Source organism: Macrobrachium rosenbergii, chromosome 43, assembly GCF_040412425.1.
Source record: "Macrobrachium rosenbergii isolate ZJJX-2024 chromosome 43, ASM4041242v1, whole genome shotgun sequence".
Classification (NCBI taxonomy): domain Eukaryota; kingdom Metazoa; phylum Arthropoda; class Malacostraca; order Decapoda; family Palaemonidae; genus Macrobrachium; species Macrobrachium rosenbergii.
The window spans coordinates 44,499,596-44,513,924 of NC_089783.1; the positions used below are offsets into that span (position 1 = coordinate 44,499,596).

At 36.9% G+C, this 14,329-nt stretch overlaps 1 long non-coding RNA gene across 1 annotated transcript in view; it reads right to left on the reverse strand.

Moving 5' to 3' along the window:
- The window catches only part of LOC136828843 (uncharacterized), a 38,739-nt gene that overhangs the window by 5,824 nt on the left and 18,586 nt on the right, over positions 1–14,329 (reverse strand). Inside the window, exon 3 of the long non-coding RNA XR_010850239.1 lies at positions 10,574–10,692. This is a non-coding gene — a long non-coding RNA (uncharacterized lncRNA). The remainder of the gene's footprint in view (positions 1–10,573; positions 10,693–14,329) is intronic.

Consider the following 14,329-nt stretch of genomic DNA (forward strand, 5'->3'; position numbering starts at 1 on the left):
TCATCTCTACGGCATCCTATTTCTTCTCTTGCTGTCTCTTTACCAGCCATGTTTCTGCTCCATACATCAACGCTGGTCTCACTACTGTCTTATACACTCTTCATTTAACCATTATATTGATTCTGTGGTCACACAAGACACCTGACATCTTTCTCCAATTTTTCCATCCAGCCTGCACTGTGTGTGTGTTACTTCTACATCCAAATTTCCATCATCAGCCACTGTTGAACCAAGATACTTAAATTTTCTACTCGGTTCAACCTTGTCCCTTCCATACTAATCTCAGAGTCTTGACCTTCATTAAAACTTATGTACTCAGTCTTCTTCCTACTGACCTTTAAACCTCTGTCTTCCAGTACCTTCTTCCATTGCTCTATTTTTGACTCCACTACCCCACTGTTGGTGCTGCATAACACAATGTCATCAGCAAACAACATGCACCAGGGGGATTGATCTCTTATTCCTTGAGATAGCACATCCATTATCAGGTCAAAAAGATTTGGACTTAAAGCAGATCCCTGATGTAAGCCAACTCTTACTGGTATCCATTCAGTTAACCCAACATTGCTTCTAAACTGTATTTTTGCTCCTTCATACATATGGACCAACCTCACATACTTCTCCGGTGTTCCCTTTACTCACATGCACCTCCAAACCTCTTGGCGTGGTACTCTATCATACGCTTTTTCCAGATCTATGAATACTACATGCAGTCCTTTCTGCTCTTCCTGGCAGGAAACCACACTGTTCTTCACCAACAGGTGTTTCTTCTCTAATTCTTTGATCTGTTATTCTTTCCCAGATTTTCATGGTGTGAGACATTAACTTTATTCCTCTATAGTTTGCACAATCCTGGATGTCACCCTTCTCTTTATAGATAGACACAATAAAGCTTTCTCTCCATTCTTTTGGCATCTTTTCCTGACTGTATATTTTCTAGGTCCCACAGCATGTCTATTCCTTCTCCCAGGCTCTTCCAAACCTCTGCAGGAATTCCATCTGGTCCTATTGCTTTACCATTTTTCATCTTCTTTAGTGCCTTCTTTACTTCTTTCCTGCAAACAGTATGTGTCATACCAAGGTTCTGGAATCCATCTTCAAAGAATTTTCTAGGGTTTTCTTCATTTAACAGTGTTCATAATATTCTTTCCACCTCTTCTTTATTTTGTCCTCATTGCATAAAACCACTCCATTCCCATCTTTAACCTGTTTTATATGGGAGTAGTCTTTGGTGTTTTTGTCTCTCAGCTTTGCAATTGCTGTGAATTTTTCTTTCCCCCCTCAGGTGTTTCCAGCTCTTCATACATGTCATCTAATGCTCTTGCCGTTTCTTGTGCAATTGCCTTCTTTACTTGTTTCATGTGTCTTTGGTACCTCTCCTTATCCTCTTGCTATCCATACTTTTCCCAGATCTTTTTTTGAATCTTTTTTTTGGCTTTCACCACCTTTTTCACTTCATCATTCCACCACCAGGTTTCCTTATCGTCAGGAGGTTTCTTTCCAGATGTCTTTCCCAACACCTCTCCACCCACTCTCTTTATCATCAAACTGTTGTGATTCCACCATTCTTGCACTCCCTCTAGCAATAATCTCTCCTTAAATTCCTGCCTCGCTTCCTCCTCTTGTGTCAGCTTCCACCACTTGATTGTTGATGGGACATGTGCAGGCCTACCTTTTACTGTTCTTTATTTCCAAGTCCATTACCACCACCATGTGCTGTGCTGCCACACACACTCTCCATTTAAAATTTTACAATTTCTCATTTCTCTCAGATGTGATTTTCTGCACATGAAGTCAGTTTGACTTTCTCTTGCTCCAGTCTTGTATGTGATGTACTGATTTTCTTTCTTTTCAAACCAGGTGTTGACAATAGCCAAATCAAATGACACCACAGTCCACAACTCGATCTCTCCCTCGTTATTTCTCTCTCCACCATGCACCCTCTTAATACCCTCTCTGGTCCTTCCTACATGTCCACTCATGTCACCATCAATAATTAATCTCTCTTCTGCTGGTATTTCACTAAACTGTTGGTCCATTTCCTCCCAAAATCCCATTTTCTAAACTTCACCACATCCTGCATGAGGGGCTTAAGCACTCACGACATTGACTATTTTTCCATCTAGGCACAGTTTCACAGCCATTGCTCTGTCACTTGTCCTCTTCATGCTTATTATGCTGTCTTTTAAGCTTTTTGATAGAATTATCCCCACTCCATTTGTACCTTCCTTATTTGTTCCACTATATAGCAATTTATATCCACACCTCAGCTCTCTCGCTTTATTTCCCCTCCATCTAGTCTCCTGCACACACAAAATACTTATCCTTCTTCTCTCCATCAGATCTGCTAACCTCTCTTCCTTTTCCATTCATCTTCCCCACGTTCAAAGTTCCAACTCTCAAAGCTACCACCATCTTCCTTCTCCTCACTCTTCTTCTCAATTTTTGGACTCGCTTCTTTAATGGGGGCGCCCACTACCCAGTAACCATTGCCCATTTATCACAGGGTAGGCGAGGCCCCTGCGTGTCGCCTTCGGGGAACACCCTAGCACTATCCAGTTTCTGATGAAAGTCAACTGTCATATTTGGTTTTGGCTGGATTTTATGGCCGGATGCCCTTCCTGATGCCTACCCTCCCCATTTATCCGGGCTTGGGACCAGCACTGAGTTGGACTGGCTTGTCCCACGGGTTGAAAATTATTCAACAACTTTATGCGGAGAACAAACCTTTGGCTAATATAGGATAATTGTGTGAAGCATTGGTTAGAATTACCAATAAGTCATCAACCTCTATTCAAACTGTTTGTGCGCAAAAGTTATTTACATTTAAAATATGTATGTGCAATATATGCCATTTTATACATGCAATATATATATTATATATATTAGCAAACCTTTTCCTTCTCCCTTCATTGCATCAACACCACACCATACTGTACTCTACATCCAAAGAACTATATGAATAAGTTTTCTACAATATTGCACTACATGTACTGTATACAGTATTAGCAAGCAGTAAGGCCCAAAAAAACTAAGGAAACGGTACAGATGAAGACCTAGATGTGGTGGGTATTGAGGCAGAAAATACACAAGGTAGTAGTGTGTATAGAGATCCCACTTCATGAATAACCCACACAGGGAAAAATCTCACTGGAAATCACTGATGATGATGATGTACAGTATAAGCACACTTCACTGCACTAGCACAATATTACTTGTATACTAACAAAAATACATGGAAACATATATGAGCATTTTACAGGGACATATACAATAAACTATACATCCAAGATTTTGTATGAGCATAGTAACTGTGTACAATACATTTGTCTGTTGCTAATTTCTGTTCAGAAACCGACAGTTAAATTTAGTTTTTAGTGGAATAATGGACAACTACTTCTCCACTCCAGTAGTTTACAACAATGAAATGGTTTAATTCTTTTCGTGGCACATGAAGCATATACAATATATAAGTATGTATTTTAGCAACTTCAAAATATTTTCTTAATTTTTTTTTTTTACATCCTAAAAATGTAGGGAATTCATGAAATTAGGAGTGTGGATTGATGATGAAATATGTTTTTCTAAAAATTCATTTCACTGTATTGGTGCAAAATTAGAGAAGACTGCATTTGCTATTAAAGAACCTTTTTCAATAAGGAATTGATTTTAAACACAATTTGAGGCACAGTTATACTCCTTAAGGTAAAATATGTAGAGCTAAATATCCCTCATGGAGTTGTACTTTGTGTCTTCTTGGAGTTCCCTGGAATCCTAGGTATACTATAGCTGAGGCCTTCTGTAGTTGTCTATATGTATAATGTAGGGGCTTGCCCTATTTTCCCTCATACCAGGTCATGGCTTTGGACCTCATAATGTAAAATGTTTGTATACCGTACCATTTGCAATGGATCTTCCAATGTTGATTTCCTCATGTACATTGCATTACTGTAACAATGAAATGTTTCTTTGACAGTAAATATTTTTTTACCGTCTGAAGTCAATGATGTGCCAATTGCTACACCACATAACAGCACAGATAAGTATGATGTAAGATTCATCACCAAATGTTACCGTTGTGAATAATGGTTAACCAAAACATCAAAAATTATATCTTGAAACAGGTATAAAAGTACTTTTTAGTGTTATTGCCAAAGCAATGGACTCATCTCCAAAACACCTGTGTTTCCTGTCTTTAGAATAAGAAATATGCACAATTCTATGCCAGGTAATTTTTAGACACTATTGCACTGGAACAGTAGTTTTAGATTTATTTGTAGTGTTAGGGATGTGTCCATCTTGAACATTTTGAGGCATTCTCATTATATTGTCTTAGCAAGACACACACAATACTTAGTTGAAAATGTATATTTGTATTTTCTTATATTTTACATAAAAAGCTTTTCTGCAGATTATTTTTTGTCTGCTTTGTAAAATACACATTTCCCATGTGGGGGAGGTAGTAGTTTTTTGTTTTATCCTTAGACTTGTTTGCAAAACATTGCTCTGAAGCCATGCAAATGGTGTTTTGTTGACTGATGGAAGGTGTGTGAATGAAATAATGGAAATGAATAGGTACAACTCATAAAAACAAATTGAGCAAATGATAACAAACAGAGATTGAGCAAAAGATAAATTACAGAGGGTAGAGAAGATGGTAATATGGAATAAGCTAAGTGTTAATAAAAAAGAACTCTTGAGAACACCAGTAAAAAAAGAGGAAGAAATCCAATGTTGCTGTCAATAGCATATATAAATAATCACAACTAAAAATTAATTTAATGATAGAAGTTAGAGCTAAGCCAAGAAATCACGATATCACAGCGATAGCCAAAGATTCTCTGAAATCACACAGACATACAAACACATGGAAAATGGGAAAAGGTCATCAGCAGATCATGTCTCAAGTTACTGATTTCTGAAAAATTAGTCAATAATGCCAAGCACATGGGTATTTTCAACCATTTAGCACTTAGGAAAGTCAAAAGAAGAAGCAAGTAGTTGCAGTTGTTGGACAGCAAAATGTAGGGATTCAAGACACTCATGATATGAAGTCCTATGATCTTAGGAAAGTCAATAGAAGAAGCAAGTAGTTGTAGTTGTTGGACAGCAAAATATAGGGATTCAAACCCACTCATGATATGAAGTCCTGTGATCTAAAGTGAAACTGAGAAAGAACCCCACTTTTGTACTAAGAGGTTAAAGATGTTGGATACCAAGATAGATGAAAGGAAGCAGGAATACAGGTAAAATAAAAAGTGGGAAGAGCCCACTGTATCATATAGGGACAGATTATGCCTTGCAGAAACCATGCTGTTAATGTAAATCAATGTACATGTCTTAAAAGTAGTAAGAAAAAGTAGATTATAACAAGTGATAAATGAAACTGAAAATAGGACAGTGGTCTGTTGAGTTTTGGGTGATTTTTTTTTTTTTATGAAGGTAGTATGTTTCAAAGAGATGGAAGGTTAAGAGTACATATACTGTACTATGGATGGGCAACTAATTCCTAAAGAACTCATTTAACAACTAATTCTGGTATGGATGCATGTTGCCTTAAAGAAGGTGAGCTCTCTGCAGGTTCTATGATCTATGGTTCAAAATATCTTAAATACAGTGCAGGGTAAGATAAACTGTTTAGCTCCAGCATACAATTTTACTGTTAAATACATTTCACAGCTTATTTTTATACTTGGTAGGCCTTTTATTTACTTTGATTACCTGGGTTTTGCAAGCTATTACACTGAGAGCAAAGTAATACAATTTTCAAAGAAAACCAGCATTTCTATCCATTATGGGTAGATAGAAATATTGTAAAAAATTATGTAATATTTTATGAAACAAAATTTAATTTTTCCATTTAACTCCATCACTCATATAAAGCCCCCATTCATGGTCTTTGAATGTCCCAAGTACTACAGTCTTTTGTCTAAATGACAGGAGGAGAGTAGTAACAGACCTTCGCATGCATCCCCTGGACCCATGAGTTCACAACAGTTTGAAGCTGCCACATTAACTGCACAAGGAATTTTACTGAGTTATAGCCCTTATCGGAAACTCTTGCTGATCCATCTCAAAATCCAGATGAAAGATTTGTCTTCACTGTGAGATCAATCAATGAATGTTTTTTAAGTGACTTAATGAGGTTCTTCAAAACTAGCCAGAGATCCTAGTTTGGATGACCTGAGAGGTAGTACTTCCATCATGAAATACTGGTACATGTATAACCTCTGGAGCTCCACTAAACTCCCCACATTTAATCCACAAGTTCAGACTTGCAAGCATGCCTGTAGCCACTGATAGCTAAGGTTGACAATTTCTGAGCCCTTATGAAGAGAAAAAAATTGGCTATCGAGGGAACAGAGGCGTCAACTGGGTTTACACCCTTACCACCACACCAATTGTAAAACTGAATCAACTTTGCTTAGCAAGAGGTTGAAAGCTGAAGGTCTACAAGACCTGCAGATAGCTTTGGCTGCATCTGCTGAAAATACTCTGCCCATGAGGCTCTTTCTGGATAGCTCCCACATGTGAAAATCTACCATCTGCAAATTAAGTGAGAAGGATGAAGAGGCTTCTCACACTTTGCAAGCTTACAGAGGTGTCTACAGTATTAGTAGAAAAAAGATCAGAAACCAACCCTGACACGATCACAGAGGAGCCACTAAGTCATTGTCAGGATCTGGAGGACTTTAGTTTGTCCACAACTTCCCTGATCAGCACAAATGGGGTAAGGCATATACTTTGAGGTTGTCTGGAAAAACATCAGGGCACCTATCTTTCAGATGACTTGGTCTAATTGGGCAGAGCAGCAGTCTGGTACATTACAACTGACTCATTTGGCACTTCTCTCAAGCACTAAATCTGTCCCTCAATTTCTATAAGGGCCTTGCAAACCTCCTGATGTAGCAACTATTCTGATGGGAGGATTTGCTTTCTGCTGCTAAAGTAAGACACAGTTTAGTGTATGACTATATTGTGTCTTTTTGGTATGAACCTTGAGCCTGTTTACTTGAATAGCCACTGCCAAATGAGAAAGTTTTATTAATAGGAAACAATGTTTTTTCTGACTTTGTGCCCCCTTGATTTCCCAAATATGTTATCAGTCATCTGACCTAATATTATGCTATTTACCAGTTGAGAGAAAGCTTGGAGACCTGACTTGGCTTTCTACACCTAAAAGTTGATGTGATGAACTTTTTCCTTCTGAGACCAAATTCCTATAGCTTGACAGTTCAGTAGATGTGCTTCCATCCTTGGTTCAAGGCATCTGCAAAAAGTAAGATTTTTGGAAAATGAGGAATCAAGGGTACTCCTACTCTGAGATTCCAGGAATCCTGCCACAATGGCAGGCCTTCCCAAATCCCATCTCAAGCCTATGACTGGATACTGTCTGATTGGAAAGCCACTGACCAGGATGTTTAGTTGTAGCTGCAGAGACCACATACTCTAATAACTGGAGAACAAGTTTTTAAAGAGAATGAGCTGGCTGATCAGAGATGGCACATTTAATAGGATGATCTGCCTACAAAAAAACTTCTGCATCAGTGGTGACAAGCTCTAGATTCTGTTTATCAGGCAAACTATGGCTTCCACTGCACCCACACCTATATAGCCCTCGTTACTGGTTTTAGGTCTGACCTCTTCAGCTAAAGTGCTGGCTCTAATCATGACTGCAATAGATAGGATGGTGGAAATATTGACACTTTTCAGTTGATAAAGATGCCATGAAGAACCAGTCATCTAGTTATTTCCTCTTTCTTAACCAGTCATGTGCCCATGCTACTACAAGTGCTAGGTCAGAGACCCAAGAACTGAGAAGCCTTTCCTGTCCAAATACATCAAAGGTAATTCTCCGAAGTTTGATGAATGGTCTCTTGACAATGAATTGTCAACTTATTTTGGAGATACAGTTACCACCATCTGACCTTATAACATGGCCAAAAAAAATGGGCTGCGGTTCATAACGACAGTTAAGTCCTGTGTTTGTTTGGCTTACCAGCCTAAGTACTGCTCCTCCTGTGAACCTGAGACCTGGTTCTTCTGCAGTCACACTTCTGACATGATTCCATAATGCAATGGTAAGTGTGTTCACTGGTAGTATTCTTGTCCTGCTGAAAGTCCCAACAGACCACGGACTCCTTTAAAACTCTGTACAGTATTGACAGGTAGTTACCACACTTGGTTCCACAACATGAACCTTCAGATGCATCATATTGTTTAGACTGTATGGGAAAAGTGACTGTAAGCAACAAAAGATTGAAGGAGAGTTGCCAAACCTGGGTTGGAGTGTTGTAGACAGTGCAACAAGAGTCCCATCAATCAATTGTTGCAAATGCTGCTGCATGTGTTTATGTAAGGAGATGACAAATGCTGCTTTAACTGTTTCATGTAGTCATCGCCAGACAAAAAGGCAATGCCTATGACCACATTATTTATAGGTCGAGCTGAAGACACAGAAATTCAGGGCATGCACCCAGTCATCCTTTCACAATATACTGTAATCCAAAGAGGGATAGCCCCTAACAGCCACAGATAAAGGAGATCCTGGAGGTCATTCCCCCTTCAATTGAGAGGTCAAAACTGAAAACTTGGTGGCAGAAGAATAGGATACATCTTTGGCAGCAGTCCTGCTATGTTCCATTTTGTAAGCTCTGCTTAGTTAATGCATCCACTGTGAAGAAGTCCAATCACAGTACAAGAGTTAGAAAGGTCATAAAAGCACACGTCCACAACACCTGTAATGCAATTGAGGGTCTACGTCCTGATTAGAAATGCATACAAGGCATGGTTACCTGGAATTCCCTTACAATGTTGCTATGGTATCTTATATATACATTGTGATATTGGGTATGAATAATGTAAATGTTAATAAATACTGCAGGTTAAAAACAAGTGGTCAGTAATTATAAACAAGTGCTCATTAATATCTCACCAAGGGAAAACAGTTTTTAGAATACAGTACACAAATGAAAAAAAAGTGAAAAACAAACTTAATCTATGTACACTTTACCTAGAAGCTAATCCTAGATAAATACACTGTGTATACAAAGCCTGAAAGTTACAAAACTGGAAGAACTAGCTTCAGAAAATCAATTAAATAGCAAACCTCTCATTACCTAACTTAGCTAATAAAATCTACATTACCACATAAAAAAGTACCAAAATGCCTGAAAGTAAAAAAAAAAAAAAAAAAAGAAGAAGGAATTAGTGCCAATTCAAGTAAAGTTAGTGATATTCTTTCAAAATGGAAAAGATAATTACTCAAAAGATAATCTTATGGTAACATGCACAGATGATCTATCTGTTTAGGGTTATTGAATCTAACACCTACTGGATCAGGAAGGTAAATGGATGATAAAACTTGAGAAACGATGATGATTCTGTTACTTTTTTTCTGCAATGCTGGGGTGTACCCCACAGTTCTGGATTACAGTATCATCATCATCAGCTCACTTGGATTACATCCCTGTCATTTATACATAAAGATTAAACAGAGAAAAAGAGGGAGTCTGACTGGGGAATTCTGCTAAGTAGATGACAACATTGCGGACAAAAGTAGTAAGGGTGTTAGTTGCTATGAACCTAAGTATCCTGTGAACCTATGTATCCAAGAGGACCATGTGCAGCCCTGCTATTACTCTTTTACTGTATGTCAGACAAAGACCCGAGTGTTTATGGAATTCAAAAGACCATGTAAGTGGGCTACATGTAATGTGATGAGTTTGTGGGGAAACTAATTTATTTTGGTCCAAATATATATGGATGATTAAGTACAAATTTGGTCTTATTGTATATGAATGAATGAATATTAAGCAAAAGTACTGGTGTATGATTTTTTGCTCTATATACAGTATATATTTTTCAACATGACAAACAATTCAGGTTTGTAGGGAAAATAAATTACTTCAAAATTATATGCCTTTTAGTAATTTAGTCTAATTAAATGGAGAGGTTACTCAAGTGGTGCTGTTAAACTACTTACATAATTAAAACAACAATTATTATACATTACTTGATAACATTTACATTTAACTGACTTAAATTCTTTCACCAACATTGTTTTATTTATTACCATCTAGTTTATGTATATTTCTTAAATAAGCTTCAGGTGTGGTAAACCAAAACAATTCACTATTATTACTAATTTCCACCATGTACTCTTTGCAACTGCTTTTACTTCCCGATGGATTGTACATATGGCAAAGAGCTACCTCTGAATTCTGTTAAAAGAACCTTACTGGGTTGTAGATGATGGGCCTTAAAATTAGTTAAATAGAAATGCAATGCTATGCTAATTTATAAAAGGGTTTAATACTTAACAATAGTAATATGAACACCTGTGCATTACAGTACAGTACTGTAATTATTTTCATCAGGTGCTAAAACTGAGATTTTTCGTAAAGCATATTAATGCCAACTTTAGTAACAAAGTTTAAATATCTGTCACTTTATGCCAAATTGGTTCCATATGCCTCAGTAATATCAACTATAAAGACACAGGTATAGTGAATGGTATTTGAAGAGGTGAAAACAGTTAACAATATGCTAAACAAAACCTAGATTCTTTTACCTTTGGGCTTCCACAGTAGCATTTGCAAACCAATTTTTTCTTTCCATCAAACAAAACTGATTTGACTAGCCATGACATCCAAGGGGCAAGATGAATGATAGTGAAACCAACCCCATAACCTGTAATGCAAGCAATGGTGAGTAAGAATTCTATATACAAAACAGATCCCTTATGGCATATTGCAAAAACATGGTAAAAATTAACAATAAAGTGCTATTTATGACACATTTTATAAATATGAGAAATAATGGTCAGCACAGATGTACAATAAACAGAAGCATCAGATTGGAACCCTAATGACAAATTATGCTTTTTTTTTTTTTTTACAATAAACCATACAATTATGAAATAAATTCTTGGAATGAGGAGTGATAAAGAAATTTATTATACGAAACAAAACAAAACACAGATTAGTTTAGGGAGTTTCACACCCATAACAATATTTGCAATGTACAGTATAGAATGCCAAAGCCTATTCGTGGTTCAGGATTCGTGGCTTTACCTGTTCGCGGATTTTTCTGTGGAATGTATATATACATTATTTGCAGAAAATTCACCTATTTGCAGTGTTTTTCATTGAGAAATATTCACTAATTACAGCACTGTATTTTCATATTTTTGTGACTAAATGCACTTTTTGTGATAAAACTATTAAATTACTCGGGTATAAGTATTTTTAGAGGGTTTTTTTGGTGATTGAACTATCAAAATAGGCAATTATAAGCGTTTTTAGAGAGGTGTCAAGTATTCGTGGATTTTAGCTATTTGTGGGGGGGTTGTGGTTTGCATCGCCCGCGAATGCTGGGGTTCGACTTATATACAGTGCAACCTAGGTTTTCGTATGTAATCCATTCCGGAAATCTGACGCAAACCAAATCGTACGAAAACTGAAGCAATAAGCCCAATAAGGAACAATGCAAATCCCATTTCTGTTCCAGACCCCCAAAAATATTAACAAAAAATACATTTTATATAGAATACCTACAGTTTTACATACGGAAGACAATGAGAAATAAATATAAATTGCTATTGAAATGGATAAATGAACATTTAACATCACTTTTACCTTTATTGAAGACTCCGGTTGGAGTATTGAAGATGGTGAGGGGAGAGGGAGGAGGAGGAGAGGTTATTGTTTGGACGGGCAATCCCCCTCCATAAAGACTTCAGGTATCAAGGCCTTATCTGGGGTAACTTCCCTTCCTTGATTTTTACTAGCACTAGGACCAGCTTGAGAGTCACTGGACCCCTGTCGCACAAAATGTCTATCCAGAGACACCTGTTTTTGGCATCTCTTTAAGATTAAAATGGCAAGAAGGCATTGTCATTGAACATGTTGCAGACACAGCTTGCAACATCTTTGTTAAGGTAATATTTCTCCACGAAACTTTGCAGCTCACTCCACTTTGCACACATCTTTAATCATTGAAGAAAGCACATTATCTCCTCATCTCTCTCTTCCTCCTCTTCGCAGATCAGTGCCTCCGAAACACTATCTCATGCTAACTTTTTCGTTGATCCACACCAACAACAACTTCTCACCTTTGATTATTTGTGATCTCTGTTTCATTTGCACTTTTACCCCTTTTGCAACATCAGCTTTCTTGATATCTTTTTTCTTTGCCAGGATGGAACTGATCATTTATACGGACTTCCCGTACATCCTGGCGAGATCAGCCACATGTATGCCACTCTTGAACTTTGCTACGAGTTCCTTCTTGAATTCAATCGTGTTTCTCGTCTTCTTTATTGAAGGGCTGGCACTCGGAACTTTCCTTGGCCCCATGGTGGCTTATTTAGCAGTCGCACTCAAAAAGCACAAAAAAAAAAATGGATTATTACGAAATTTTTTGGATGAACACGACAGGTGATGCTCACTCAATGACAAACAAACGCAGACTGGGTCATGAACGCTTGGGATGCTTTGTGAGGCATGCGGTCAAGCCGACAGGTTTGGGACGGAGTATTTTCAAATGTACAATAACTGAGTGGACGTACAAAAAAATTGGGACAAAATTTTCATGAAAAAATTTGATGAAAACCAAAATGTAGGAAAATTTGGGCATCCGAAAACCAAGGTTTGACTGTATACAGTATATAAAGGGCAGGAGAACTTTACATAAAAATACAAAATTTATGTAAATAAATACAGGAAACTTTATGTTGAATAGTACATTTATTAAATACTGAAATTAATAGCTGTAACCATTCCTCAGGAATTACACATTCTATGGTTGGCTTGATAAACATGAATACGTAGTATAATTTCTAGTACAGTCATGTTGAGTTATATTAGTTGAACATTTGAAAATGACAGTGACAGCTACTTCTGTTGTATGAAACAAAGCCATGAAGTTAAATGATGCTTGTACCCATATAACTGCCCAAATGTAAGAACACCAAGGTGTGCACAGGTTGTACCCCACTAAGACATGAGAATGTAAAGGTATGGAGACAAGAGAATGTAAAGGTACTAGAGACTTCTTCAGGAAAAGACAAAAAGCGCTGGAAATGAGCATTTTAAAAAGTGAACGGCAAGACATATGATACACTACAAACCTGTCAAGAAAAAAATGAGTGAAAAATATAAAAACCTCAAATATCACAGACAAATAATAGACATACTGATTTTCTAGTTAAGCATATTGAGCAATTAAAGATACAGAGAAAGGTCATCTATTATTTAAATATAAAAAGGAGGGATGACAAGAAATTTGATTAATCTGCTGCTCTGAATTAAATGAATAACAAGTATGACCAAAAATAAATTTTAAAAAGAAATTAGATAATTGTACAATGCCCTAAACCTCAAATCAATGCAATAGCCACAATAAACAATTAGCATCAGTGATAACATGGGTGACACAGCAAGTTTAGATGCTCTAACCTTGAGAGAGAGAGAGAGAGAGAGAGAGAGAGAGAGAGAGAGAGAGAGAGAGAGAGAGAGAGAGAGAGAGAGAGAGAGAGAGAGGGGGCATTACAGTGTAAGGAGATGAATGTCTTTTTCCAAACTCTGGAATTTCATGCCCTGAATTTATTCTACACGTGCTTTTAATTATCTAAACATTACTACGCAAGTTTTGGGCAGTTCTGTACTGCCATATATTTTCTAGAAAATCCATATACTGTATTTTCTAGTAAATATAAGGATTTCTATGTCATGTAGTCCCAATTTGCTCTCACCTTAAATTTGGGTTAATCCAAATTTTCTCCACTACCTTTTTTTCTTTTAGCATGTTTAAGAACTACAGTATTGCAAAGTTGCATGTTATTAGAAAGACAGTGTGTCATTACTAAGCTATCATTCTGAGAATGTCTAAATGAAATTAATCTGAATCTTATTTTTACCACATACTAATACATTAATAATCAAAATTCAGTAAGAACGTTTTTAAAAAAATCTGACAGGCAGTCCATTATAAAATATATCAGGTTGTGTTCCTAATACAAGAGCATTGTTTTAGTCATCTGACATATTAAGAACTGTTGCTCGGTCCAAGTTTGTAACATGTAGATATCCTTATGTAGCTGCCCTTGTGAAACAGAATGTGCATGCCTAACTCGTAGTTTATTTTTTCTTGTTAGATAAATTAGTGTATATATGCGAAACACTTAAGACTACACATTCATTGTCTGTGTATACCTGCATCCTTTTCCATTAGAAATAATCTTTGTGAATATGTATGTTCCTTTCATAAACCAAATATTCCTGTTGGAAAGATACCTTTTTCGATCTGTTTCACAATGTCAGTTGCA